Source organism: Neophocaena asiaeorientalis, unplaced genomic scaffold (assembly GCF_003031525.2).
Source record: "Neophocaena asiaeorientalis asiaeorientalis breed wild unplaced genomic scaffold, Neophocaena_asiaeorientalis_V1.1 scaffold332, whole genome shotgun sequence".
NCBI classification, from domain to species: Eukaryota; Metazoa; Chordata; class Mammalia; order Artiodactyla; family Phocoenidae; genus Neophocaena; species Neophocaena asiaeorientalis.
Window position 1 is genome coordinate 6,136,775 of NW_020173111.1, and position 12,908 is coordinate 6,149,682.

Genomic DNA, 12,908 nt, shown 5'->3' on the forward strand with positions numbered 1-12,908 from the left:
TGTTGTCAGGGATGTGACCTTGGGACAAACACTTGGTTGTCAGTTCTGTCTTCTGCAAAGAGAAGGCAGTTATAGCTCTTTCATGAGAATGTCCTGGGTATCACATGAAATAACACATACGTAGTACCTGGCACATAATCATATTATGATATTAGTTCACCTCTCTTCCTTTCTTCACTTTCCCATCTTCCTAGGTTCCTTCTCATAATCGTGGCTACCTTCTTGTATAAATTATACTAATTAACAAAATAATTCTTTCAAAAAATTCCTTAGCATAACCTGGGATTTTGCTTAACCATCATGGGTTGTGATTATCACATTCATTTTATAATAGTTTATAATAGTTGGATATACCCTATGCAACCAAATGCTTGCCCACCTCTTACTGGATAGCCATTATTTATTGGAAATGTTATCACTCCACTGTTAAGGACATGTGCTTTGAGCTTTTCTGGAGACAGGACATAATTAATACCTTTATGTCTTTATCCTTGTGGCCTCTTGTATTGCTTGAGGTTGGCTAAATTAGGACACGCTCTGCCCCTAGAATCTTGGAGCGGACTGCCTCTTGGAGACTTAAGCATACCACAGTATAATCAGTCACAGACCTCCAGTAAGAGTGTGCAGTGTACAGTGATTTCAGACAGTAGAATTTGTAATTGAAACATCTGCACCATTGCTAAGAAAATCAATTCATAATATCAATATCTTTTAAGGATCAAAACATTCCCTCTGTGTTATGCAACACAGGGTTGTTTTTTTTTAATCAATTCAGGTCATCAGAAATTTCTGATACTTCAAAAACTTTGTAAACCAGTGGAATAGATTGATTCTGCTTTAACAGGAAGCTTAAATGTACCGAACAGGTCCTAAGACGACTTGTAATAGAGAACATAAATCTAATAGTGGTTCCATTAAAGAAACTAAAATAAATGTGAAGATATGGATTGTCAGTGAGGAATATCAAAGAAACACATTCTCATCTTGGCACTTGGAATAGAGCCAAGATGAGGAAAAAACTATCCTATAAAGTGAAACTATAACTATCCTGTAAAGCTAAGAATGTTATTGGTTTACCACAAATTTTAGAGCCGAAATCTATGTTAATATCTATATAAATTTTTAATATGTGAGGCCAGATTACTGTGAGAAATAATGATAAGCATAATCACGGAATCATGATTCAGAGAGCCTCGGCAAGCGGGGGCTACTCTTTGTTGCGGTGCACGGGCTTCTCATTGTAGTGGCTTCTCTTGTGGAGCATGGGCTCTAGGAGCACACGCTTCAGTAGTTGTGGCTCGCAGGCTCAGTAGTTGTGGTGCACAGGCGTAGTTGTGGTGCACAGGCTTAGTTGCTCTGCGGCATGTGGGATCCGTGTCCCCTGCATTGGCAAGCAGATTCTTAACCACTGTGCCACCAGGGAAGCCCTCAATGCCTTTTAAAAAGAATTTTTATTGGCGTATATTTGGTTTAAATATAGTGTTAGTTTCAGGTGTACAGCAAAGTGATTGAGTTATACATATATTCATTCTTTTTCAGACTCTTTACCCATATAGGTTATTACAGAATAATGAGTAGAGTTCCCTGTGCTATATAGTAGGTCCTTGTTGGTTATCTATTTTATATATAGTAGTGTGTGTACGTTAATCCCAAGCTTCTAATTTATCCCTCCTCTCCACATTTCCCCTTTGGCAACCATAACTTTGTTTTTGAAATCTGTGAGTCTGTTTCTGTTTTGTAAATAAGTTCATGTATCATTTTTTTGGTTGGATTCCACATATGAGTGATACCATGTGATACTTGTCTTTGTCTGTCTTACTTCACTTAGTATGATAATCTCTAGCTCCATCCATGTTGCCGCAAATGGCTTATTTCATTCATTTTTATGGCTGCGTAATATGTCATTGTATATATGTACTACATCTTCTTTATCCATTCCTCTGTCGATGGACATTTAGGTTGCTTCCGTGTCTTGGCTATTGTAAATAGTGCTGCCATGAACATTGGGGTCCATGTATCTTTTCTAATTATGGTTTTCTCTAGATATATGCCCAGGAATGGGATTGCTGGGTCATATGGTAGCTCAATTTTTAGTTTTTTAAGGAACCTCTGTACTGTTCTTCATAGTGGTTGTACCAATTTACATTCCCACCAACAGTGTAGGAGGGTTCCCTTTTCTCCATACCCTCTCCAGCATTCCTTGTTCGTAGACTTTTATTATGGCCATTCTGACCACTGTGAGGTGATACCTCGTTGAGGTTTTGATTTGCATTTCTTTGATAATTAGTGATGTGAGCATCTTTCCATGTGGTTTTTGGCCATGTATATGTCTTCTTTGGAGAAATGTCTATTTAAGTCTTCTGCGAATTTTTTGATTGTAATGTTTGTTTGTTTGTTTTATTTGTTGTTGTTGTTTTTTTTTTGGTAGTACATGGGCCTCTCACTGTTGTGGCCTCTCCCGTTGTGGAGCAACAGGCTCCGGACGCGCAGGCTCAGCGGCCATGGCTCACGGGCCCAGCCGCTCCGCGGCATGTGGGATCTTCCCGGATCAGGGCACGAACCCGTGTCCCCTGCATCAGCAGGCGGACTCTCAACCACTGTGCCACCAGGGAAGCCTTGTTTTTGTTTTAAATATTGAATTGTATGAGCTGTTTGTATATTTTGGAAATTAATCCCTTGTTGGTCACATCGTTTGCGAATTTTCACCCATTCCATAGGTGGTTTTTTCGTTTTGTTCATGGTTTCCTTTGCTATGCAAAAGCTTATAAATTTGATTAGGCCCCATTTGTTTATTTTTGCTTTTACTTTTTTTTTTTTTTTGCGGTACGCGGGCCTCTAACTGTTGTGGCCTCTCCCGTTGCAGAGCACAGGCTCCGGACGCGTAGGCTCAGCAGCCATGGCTCACGGGCCTAGCCGCTCTGCGGCATGTGGGATCTTCCTGGACTGGGGCACAAACCCGTGTCCCCTGTATCAGCAGGCAGACTCTCAACCACTGCGCCACCAGGGGAAGCCCTGCTTTTACTTCTTTTGCTTTGGGAAAATTATCTGAGAAAGTATTGCTACAGTTTATGTCAGAGAATGTTTTGCCTATGCTCTTTTCTAGGAATTTTATGGTGTTATGTCTTATATTTAAGTCTTTAAGCCATTTTGAGTTTATTTTTATGCATGGTGTGAGGGAGTGTTCTAACTTCACTGATTTACATGCAGCTGTCCAGCTTCCCAACACCACTTGCTGAAGAGAGTGTCTTTTCCCCATTGTATATTCTTGCCTCCTTTGTCGTAGATTAATTGACTGTGGGTATATGGGTTTACTTCTGGACTCTATTCTGTTCCAGTGATCTCTATGTCTGTTTTTGTGCCAGTACCACACTGTTTTGATTGCTGTATCTCTGTACTATAGCCTGAAGTCTGGAAGGGTTATGCTTCTGCTTCCAGCATTGTTCTTTTTCCTCAGGATTGCTTTGGCAATTCTGCGTCTATTGTGGTTCCATATAATTTTTAGAATTATTCTAGTTCTGTGAAAAATGTCATGGGTATTTTGATAGGGATTGCATTAAATCTGTAGATTGCTTTGGGTAGTATGGCCATTTTAACAGTATTAATTCTTCCAATCCAAGAGCGTGGGATATCTTTCCATTTCTTTGAATTATCTTCAGTTTCCTTTATTAATGTTTTATAGTTTTCAGCGTATAGGTTTTTCACCTTCTTGGCCAAGTTTATTCCTAGGTTTTTTTTTTGATGCAATTTTAAATGGAATTTTTTTAGTTTACTTTCTCTTTTTGGTATTTCATTGTTAGTGTAAAGAAATGCAGCAGATTTCTGTATATTTACCTTGTATCCTGCTACCTTGCTGAATTCATTTATTAGTTCTAATAGTTTTTATGTGGCGACTTTAAGCTTCTCTACATAGAGCATCATGTCATCTGCAAATAGTGATGGTTTTACCTCTTCCACTCCAATTTGGATACCTTTTGTTTCTTGTCTCATTGCTGTGGCTAGGACTTCCAATACTATGTTGAGTAGAAGTGAGAGTGGGCATCCTTGTCTTGTTCCTGAATTTAACAAGAAGTCTTTCAGCTTTTCACCATTAAGTATTATGTTGGCTGTGGGTTTGTCCTAAATGGTCTTTATTTTGTTGAGATATGTTCCCCGTATACCCACTTTGGTAAGAGTGTTTTATCATGAATGATGCTGAATTTTGCCAAATGCTTTTTCTGCATCTTTTGAGATGATCATGTGGCTTTTGTCTTTTGTTGATGTGGTGTATCACGTTGATTGATTTGCATATGTTGAACCATCCTTGTAACTCTGGAATGAATCCAACTTGATCATGGTATATAATCCTTTTTATGTGTTGTTGGATTTGGTTTGCTAATATCTTGTTGAGGATTTTTGCATCTATATTCATCAAAGATACTGGCCTGTAATTTTCTTGCGTAGTTGTTGAATTTGTTGGCATCTAACTGTTCATAGTATTCTCTTATGATTTTTTATATTTATGTGGTATCAGTTGTTATTTCTCCTCTTTCATTTCTTATTTTGTTTATTTGGGTCCACTCTTTTTCTTCTTGGTGACTGGCTAGAGTTTTATTGATTTTTTTTTTTTTTTTGCGGTATGCGGGCCTCTCACTGTTGTGGCCTCTCCCGTTGCGGAGCACAGGCTCCGGACGCGCAGGCTCAGCGGCCATGGCTCACGGGCCCAGCCGCTCCGCGGCATGTGGGATCTTCCCCAACCGGGGCACGAACCCGTGTCCCCTGCATCGGCAGGTGGACTCTCAACCACTGCGCCACCAGGGAAGCCCAGTTTTATTGATTTTTAAAATATCTTCTCAAAAATCTAGCTCTTGGTTTTATTGATCTTTTCTATTTCTTAAAAAAATTTTTTTTCCCTTGTGATGAGAACTCTTTTTAAAAAAATGTATTCATATTTATTTTGGCTGTGCTGGGTCTTAGTTGTGGCATGCGGACTCCTAGTTGCGGCATGCGGACTCTTAGTTGCAGCATGCATGTGGGATCTAGTTCCCCATCCAGGGATCAGACCCAGGCCCCCTGCATTGGGAGTGTGGAGCCTTAACCACTGGACCACCAGGGAAGTCCCTGATCTTTTCTATTTCTTAAAAAATCTGTATTGTATTTATTTCCTCTCTGATCTTTGTTATTTCCTTCCTTCTTCTGGCTTTGGGTTTTTGTCTGTTCTTTTTTTTTTTTTTTTTTTGCGGTACGCGGGCCTGTCACTGCTGTGGCCTCTCCCGTTGCGGAGCACAGGCTCAGCGGCCATGGCTCACGGGCCCAGCTGCTCCGCAGCATGTGGGATCTTCCCGGACCGGGGCACGAACCCGCGTCCCCTGCATCAGCAGGCGGACCCTCAACCACTGCGCCACCAGGGAAGCCCTTGTCTGTTCTTTTAAAAATTCTTTTAGGTGGTAGTTTAGTTTGCTTATGTGAGATTTTTTTTGTTTCTTGAGGAAGGCCTATATTACTATGAACTTCCCTCTTAGAACTGCTTTTGCTGTGTCGCATAGATTTTGTAGGTTGTGCTTTCATTTTCTTTTGTCTCAAGGTATTTTCTGATTTCTTTATCTTATTGTTGACCCACTTTTTTTTAGTAGCATGTCATTTAATCTCCATGTATTTGTTCATTTATTTTTTCTTTCAGTGGTTGATTTCTAGTTTCTGGTTGTGGTCAGAAAAGATGCTTGAAATAATTTCTATCTTCTTAAATTTGTTGAGGCTTTTATTGGTGACCTAGTATGTAATCTATCCTAGAGAATATTCCATGCACACTTGAAAAGAATGTGTATTCCTTTGGGGGTGTGTGTGTGTAGTATCCTGTAGATATCAATTAAGTTCTACTGTTCTGTTGTGTTATTTAGGACCTCTGTTTCCTTACTGATTTTCTGTCTGGATGGTCTGTCCATTGATGTCCAGGGTGTTAAAGTCTCTTACTATTATTGTATTATTGTCCATTTCTCCCCTTATGTCAGTTAGTATTTTATGTATTTAGGTGCTCCTGTGTTGGGTACATTTATGTTAAAGAGTGTAATATCTTCTTGTATTGAACCCTTTATCATTATATAATGTCCTTCTTTGTCTTTCTTTATGGCCTTTGTTTTAAAGTCTATTTTGTTTGAAATGAGTATGCTACCCTCACTTTCTTGTCGTTTCCATTTGTATGAAATATTTTTCCATCCCCTCACTTTCACTCTGTGTGTGTCTTTTGCCCTGAAGTGAGTCTCTTGTAGGCAGCGTATTGTAGGTTCTTACATTTTATCCAATCTGCCACTGTATGTCTTTTGATTGGAGCATTTAGCCCATTGACATTTAAAGTAATTATTAACAGGTATGTATTTATTGCCATTTTAATTCCTGTTTTCCAGTTTTTGTAGTTCTTCTTTGTTCATTTCTTTTGTGGTTTTATGTTCTTTTGTAGCATGCATGAGTTCCTTTCTTTTTGTTTTTTTTCGAATCTCCTGTATATTTTTGATTTGTGTTTACCCTGGAGTTCAAGTATGCTGACCCATAACTATATCTACTTGCTTTAAACTAATAGTCATACAAGTTCAAACACATTCTAAAAGATTTACTTTTTAATTTTAATTTAATTTTTTTGGCTGCGCCGTGCAGCATGCGGGATCTTAGTTCCTGGACCAGGGATCGAACCTGTGCGCCCTGGCTTGGAAGTGTGGAGTCCTAACAACTGGACCGCCAGGGAATTCCCAAGATTTACATTTTTATACTCCCCTCCCCCACATTTTGTGATTTCGATGTCCTATTTTACATCTTCATGCTTATTCTTTTACTATTTATTGTATTTATAATTGCTTCTACAAAATTTTTTGATTGTTTTTTAATCTATGTACTAATCTATTTAAGTGATCTTCAATCTTTTTGTATATTTGCCTTTCCTATTGTGATTTTCTCTTTCGTATAGCTTTCTTGCTTCTCTATTTAGAGAAGATCCTTTATAATATTTCTTTTAGAGTAGGCTTAGTATTGTGAATTCTTTCAGTTTTTGCTTGTCTGGGAAATTCTGTATCTCTCCTTCTATTCTAAATGATAAGCTTGGTCAGTAGAGTATCCTAGGTTGCAGGTTTTTCCCTTTCAGGATTTTGAATATATCATGCCATTCCCTTCTGGCCTGCAATGTTTCTGCTAGAAATCAACTGATAGCCTTATGGGGGTTCCTTTGTAAATGACTCTTTATTTTTCTCTTGCTATCTTTAGAATCCTCTGTTTAACTTTTGCCATTTTAATTATATGTATTGGTGTGGGTCTGTTTGGGTCCATCTTGTTTGGGACCCTCTGTGCTTTCTGGATATCTGTTTCCTTCTTTAGGTTTGGGAAGTTTTCAGCCATAATTTCTTTCTTTCTTTTTTTTAATTGAAGTATAGTTGATTTACAATGTGCCAATCTCTGCTGTACAGCAAGGTAACTCAGTTATACATACATATATATGTATGTATATATATATATTTTTTAATATTCTTTTCTTTTTTTAAAATATTCTTTTCTGTTATGGTTTATCCCAGGAGATTGGATATAGTTCCCTGTGCTATACAGTAGGACCTTGTTGTTTATCCATTCTAAGTGTAATAGTTTGCATCTACCAACCCCACATTTCCAGTCCATCCCTCTCCCTCTCCCCCTCCCCCTCCCCATCCCCCTTGGCAACCACAAGTCTGATCTCTATGTCTGTGAGTCTGTTTCTGTTTTATAGATAGGTTCATTTGTGCCACATTTTAGATTCCACATATAAGTGATATCATATGGTATTTGTTTTTCTGACTTACTTCACTTAGTATGATAATCTCTAGTTACATCTATGTTGCTGCAAATGGCGTTATTTCATTCTTTTTTATGGCTGAGTAGTAGTCCATTGTCTATATGTACCATGTCTTCTTTATCTATTCATCTGTTGATGGACATTTAGGTTGTTTCCATGTCTTGGCTATTGTGAATAATGCTGCTATGAATATAGGGGTGCATGTGCCTTTTTGAATTATAGTTTTCTGTGGGTATGCCCAGGAGTAGGATTGCTGGATCATATGGTAATTTGATTTTTAGTTTTCTGAGGAACCTCCATACTGTTTTCCATAGTGGCTGCCCCAACTTACATTCCCACCGACAGTGTAAGAGGGTTCCCTTTCTCCACACCCTCTCCACCATTATCTACAAATAACACCATTTGTTATTTGTAGACTTTTTAATGATGGCCATTCTGACTGGTGTGAGGTGGTACCTCATTGTAGTTTTGATTTTCATTTCTCTAATAATTTGTGATGTTGAGCATCTTTTCATGTGCCTGCTAGCCATCTGTATGTCTTCTTTGGAGAAATGTCTGTTAAGGTCTACTGCCTATTTTTTGATTAGGTTGTTTGTTTTTTTTGTTGTTAAGTGTATGAGCTGTTGTATATTTTGGAGATTAAGCCCTTGATGATTGCATCATTTGCAAATATTTTCTCCCATTCTGTAGGTTTTCTTTTCTTTTCTTTTTTTTTTTTTTTGCTGTGCTAAAGCTTGTAAGTTTGATTCAGACCCATTTGTTTATTTTTGTTTTTATTTCTATCACCTTGCAAGACTGACCTAAGAAAACATTTATGTCAGAGAATGTTTTGCTTATGCTCTTGGTGAGCCTGGCCAGAAGTTTTATGGTGTCATGTCTTATGTTTAAATCTTTAAGGCATTTTGAGTTTATTTTTGTGCATAGTATGAGGGTGTGTTCTAACTTCATTGATTTACGTTCACCTGTCTAACTTTCCCAGCACCACTTGCTGAAGAGACTTGCTTTTTCACATTTTATATTCTTGCCTCCTTTGTCAAAGATTAATTGGCCATAGGTGTGTGGATTTATTTCTGGTTTCTCTGTTCCATTGATCCATATGTCTGTTTTTATACCAGTACCACGCTGTTTGGATTACTATAGCTTTGTAGTATAGTCTGAAGTCTGGGAGAGGTATGCCTCCTGCCTTTTTTTTTTTCTTTCCCCCTCAGGATTGCTTTGGCAATTCTGGGTCTTTTATGGTTCCATATAAATTTTTGGATCATTTGTTTAGTTCTGTGGAAAATGTCATTGGTAATTTGATAGGGATTGCATTAAATCTGTAAATTACTTTGGGTAGTATGGCCATTTTAACAATATTTATTCTTCCAGTCCAAGAACATAGGATATCTTCCATTTCTTTGAATCCTCTTTAATTTTCTTTATTATGTTTTATAGTTCTCAGTGTATAAGTTTTATATAGTTCTCAGTGTATAAGTCTTTCCCCTCCTTGGTCAAATTTATTCCTAGGTATTTTTTTTTTTTGGTGTGATTTTAAAAGGTATTTTTTTTTTTACATTCCCTTTCTGATATTTCATTGTTAGTGTAAAGAAATGCAACCGATTTCTGAGTGGTAATGTTGTATCCTGCTACTTTGCTGAATTCATTTATTAGATCTAGTAGTTTTTGTGTGGAGTCTTTAGGGTTTTCTATATATAGTATCATGTCATCTGCATATAGTGACAATTTTACCTCTTCCCTTCGAATTTGGATACTTTTTGTTTCATCTTCTTGTCTGATTGCTGTGGCTAGGGCTTCCATTACTATGCTGAATAGAAGTGGTGAGAGTGGGCATCCTGGTTCCAGATTTTAGCAGGAAGACTATCAGCTTTTCACTGTTGAGTATTATATTGGCTGTGGGTTTGTCATAAATAGCTTTTATTATGTTGAGATATGTTCCTTGTATACCCACTTTGGTAAGAGTTTTGTTTTTTAAAATATTTATTTATTTATTTTTGGCCGTGTTGGGTCTTTGTTGCTGTGCGCGGGCTTTCTCTAGTTGTGGCAAGCGGGGAGTATTCTTTGTTGCAGTGCGTGGGCTTCTCATTGTGGTGGCTTCTCTCATTGTGGAGCATGGGCTCAAGGCACGTGGGCTTCAGTAGTTGTGGCACGCGGGCTCAATGGTTGTGGCTCACAGGCTCTAGAGCACAGGCTCAGTAGTTGTGGCACATGGGCTTAGCTGCTCTGCAGCATGTGGGATCTTGGCGGACCAGGGATTGAACCCGTGTCCCCTTCACTGGCAGGTGGATTCTCAACGACTGCACCACCAGGGAAGCCCCTGGTAAGAGTTTTTATCATGAATGGATGTTGAATTTTGTCAAATGCTTTTTCCTCATCTATTGAGATGATCATGTGGTTTCTGATTTTTTTTGTTGCTGTTAATGTGTATTACATTGATTGATTTGCATATGTTGAACCATCCTTGTGAACTTGGGGTGAATCCCACTTGGTTGTGGTGTATGATTTTTTGTGTGTGTTGTTGAATTCGGTTTGCTAATATTTTGTTGAGGATTTTTTCTTTTTTGGTGATACCTTTGTCTGGTTTTGGTATCAGGGTGATGGCTTCATCACAAGTTTTTGGGAGTGTTCCCTCCTCTTAAATCTTTTCAAAGAGTTTGAGAAGAATCGGTATAAATTCTTCTTTGTATGTTTGGTAGAATTTGCCTGTGAAGCCATCTGGTCCTGGACTTTCCTTTTTAGTGAGGTGTTTTTTTTTTATTACAGATTCTATTTCAGTCCTAGTGATTGGTCTGTTCAAATTATCTGTTTCTTCTTGATTACATTTTTATGGGCTGTATGTTTCTAGAAAGTTGTCCATTTCTTCTAGGTTGTCAAATTTATTGGCATATAATTGTTCATAGTATTCTCTTATGAGTTTTTTGTACTTCTGAAGTGTCAGTCGAGCTTTCTTCTTTTTCATTTGTTATTTTGTTTATTTGAGTTCTCTCTCTTATCATAAATAGCTTTTATTATGTTGAGATATGTTCCTTGTATACCCACTTTGGTAAGAGTTTTGTTTTTTAAAATATTTATTTATTTATTTTTGGCCGTGTTGGGTCTTTGTTGCTGTGCGCGGGCTTTCTCTAGTTGTGGCAAGCGGGGAGTATTCTTTGTTGCAGTGCGTGGGCTTCTCATTGTGGTGGCTTCTCTCATTGTGGAGCATGGGCTCAAGGCACGTGGGCTTCAGTAGTTGTGGCACGCGGGCTCAATGGTTGTGGCTCACAGGCTCTAGAGCACAGGCTCAGTAGTTGTGGCACATGGGCTTAGCTGCTCTGCAGCATGTGGGATCTTGGCGGACCAGGGATTGAACCCGTGTCCCCTTCACTGGCAGGTGGATTCTCAACGACTGCACCACCAGGGAAGCCCCTGGTAAGAGTTTTTATCATGAATGGATGTTGAATTTTGTCAAATGCTTTTTCCTCATCTATTGAGATGATCATGTGGTTTCTGATTTTTTTTGTTGCTGTTAATGTGTATTACATTGATTGATTTGCATATGTTGAACCATCCTTGTGAACTTGGGGTGAATCCCACTTGGTTGTGGTGTATGATTTTTTGTGTGTGTTGTTGAATTCGGTTTGCTAATATTTTGTTGAGGATTTTTTCTTTTTTGGTGATACCTTTGTCTGGTTTTGGTATCAGGGTGATGGCTTCATCACAAGTTTTTGGGAGTGTTCCCTCCTCTTAAATCTTTTCAAAGAGTTTGAGAAGAATCGGTATAAATTCTTCTTTGTATGTTTGGTAGAATTTGCCTGTGAAGCCATCTGGTCCTGGACTTTCCTTTTTAGTGAGGTGTTTTTTTTTTATTACAGATTCTATTTCAGTCCTAGTGATTGGTCTGTTCAAATTATCTGTTTCTTCTTGATTACATTTTTATGGGCTGTATGTTTCTAGAAAGTTGTCCATTTCTTCTAGGTTGTCAAATTTATTGGCATATAATTGTTCATAGTATTCTCTTATGAGTTTTTTGTACTTCTGAAGTGTCAGTCGAGCTTTCTTCTTTTTCATTTGTTATTTTGTTTATTTGAGTTCTCTCTCTTTTCTTCTTGGTGAGCCTGGCCAGAGGTTTGTTAATTTTGTTTACCCATTCAAAGAACCAGTTCTTGGTTTTATTGATTTTTTTAATCTATATTTTATTTATTTCCTCCCTGATCTTTATTATTTCCTTCTTTCTGCTGACTTTACGTTTTGTTTGTTCTTCTTTTTCTAATTCTTTTAGGTGGTAGGTTAGGTTGTTTATTTTAGATTTTTCTTGTTTTTTGAGGAAGGCCTGTATCTCTATGAATTTCCCTCTAATAACTGCTTTTCCTGCATCCCACAGATTTTGTGTGGTTGTGTTTTTATTGTCATTTGTCTCAAGGTATTTTAATTTCCTTTTTGATTTCCTTGTTGATCCATTGGTTTTTTTAGTAGCATGTTGTTTAGTCTCCATGTAATCATTTTTTTCTCATTTCTTTTCCTGTGGTTGATTTCTTTTCTTTCTTTTTTTTGTTTTTTTGAGGTTAATTTGTACCTTTATTTGCCAGTATAATTTAACTACAGTGGCCTGCAAACTGTTCTGATCTAAAAAATACATTTTACATCACAATCCAACAAACACACATACATGTATAATATGTATACTTAAAAGTGAAAGAAATGTTTTGCCAAAAAGGTCTACCCTGAGTGTTAATTTTTTTTGAGACTTTTTTTTAACACAGTTTTGGTTTACAACAAAATTGACAGGAAGGTACAGAAATTCCCCATATACCCAGTCCCCTCACATGCATAGCCATTATCAACAGAGTGGTACTTTTTTAAAAAAAAAAAAAAAACAGGGATGAACTGCATTGACACATCATACCCACCAAAGTCCACAGTTCACCTTAGGGTTCACTTTAATGAAGTGAATAATGTTGCACATTCTATTTTGGACAAAAAGTATAATGACATATATCCATCATTATAATGTCATTCAAAGTATTTTCACTGCTCATAAAAACTTATACGCTTTGTGTATTCATCTCCCCTTTCTCCCAAACTCCTGGCGACTGTTGATCTTTTTATTGTCTCCATAGTTTTGCCTTTTCCAGAATGGCATATAGTTCGA

General features: G+C 37.7%; 1 protein-coding gene across 1 annotated transcript in view; it reads left to right on the forward strand.

Annotated features, from left to right (window-relative positions):
- The window catches only part of FBXL2 (F-box and leucine rich repeat protein 2), an 80,359-nt gene that overhangs the window by 44,728 nt on the left and 22,723 nt on the right, over positions 1-12,908 (forward strand). The gene's annotated exons all lie outside the window — the stretch shown is intronic.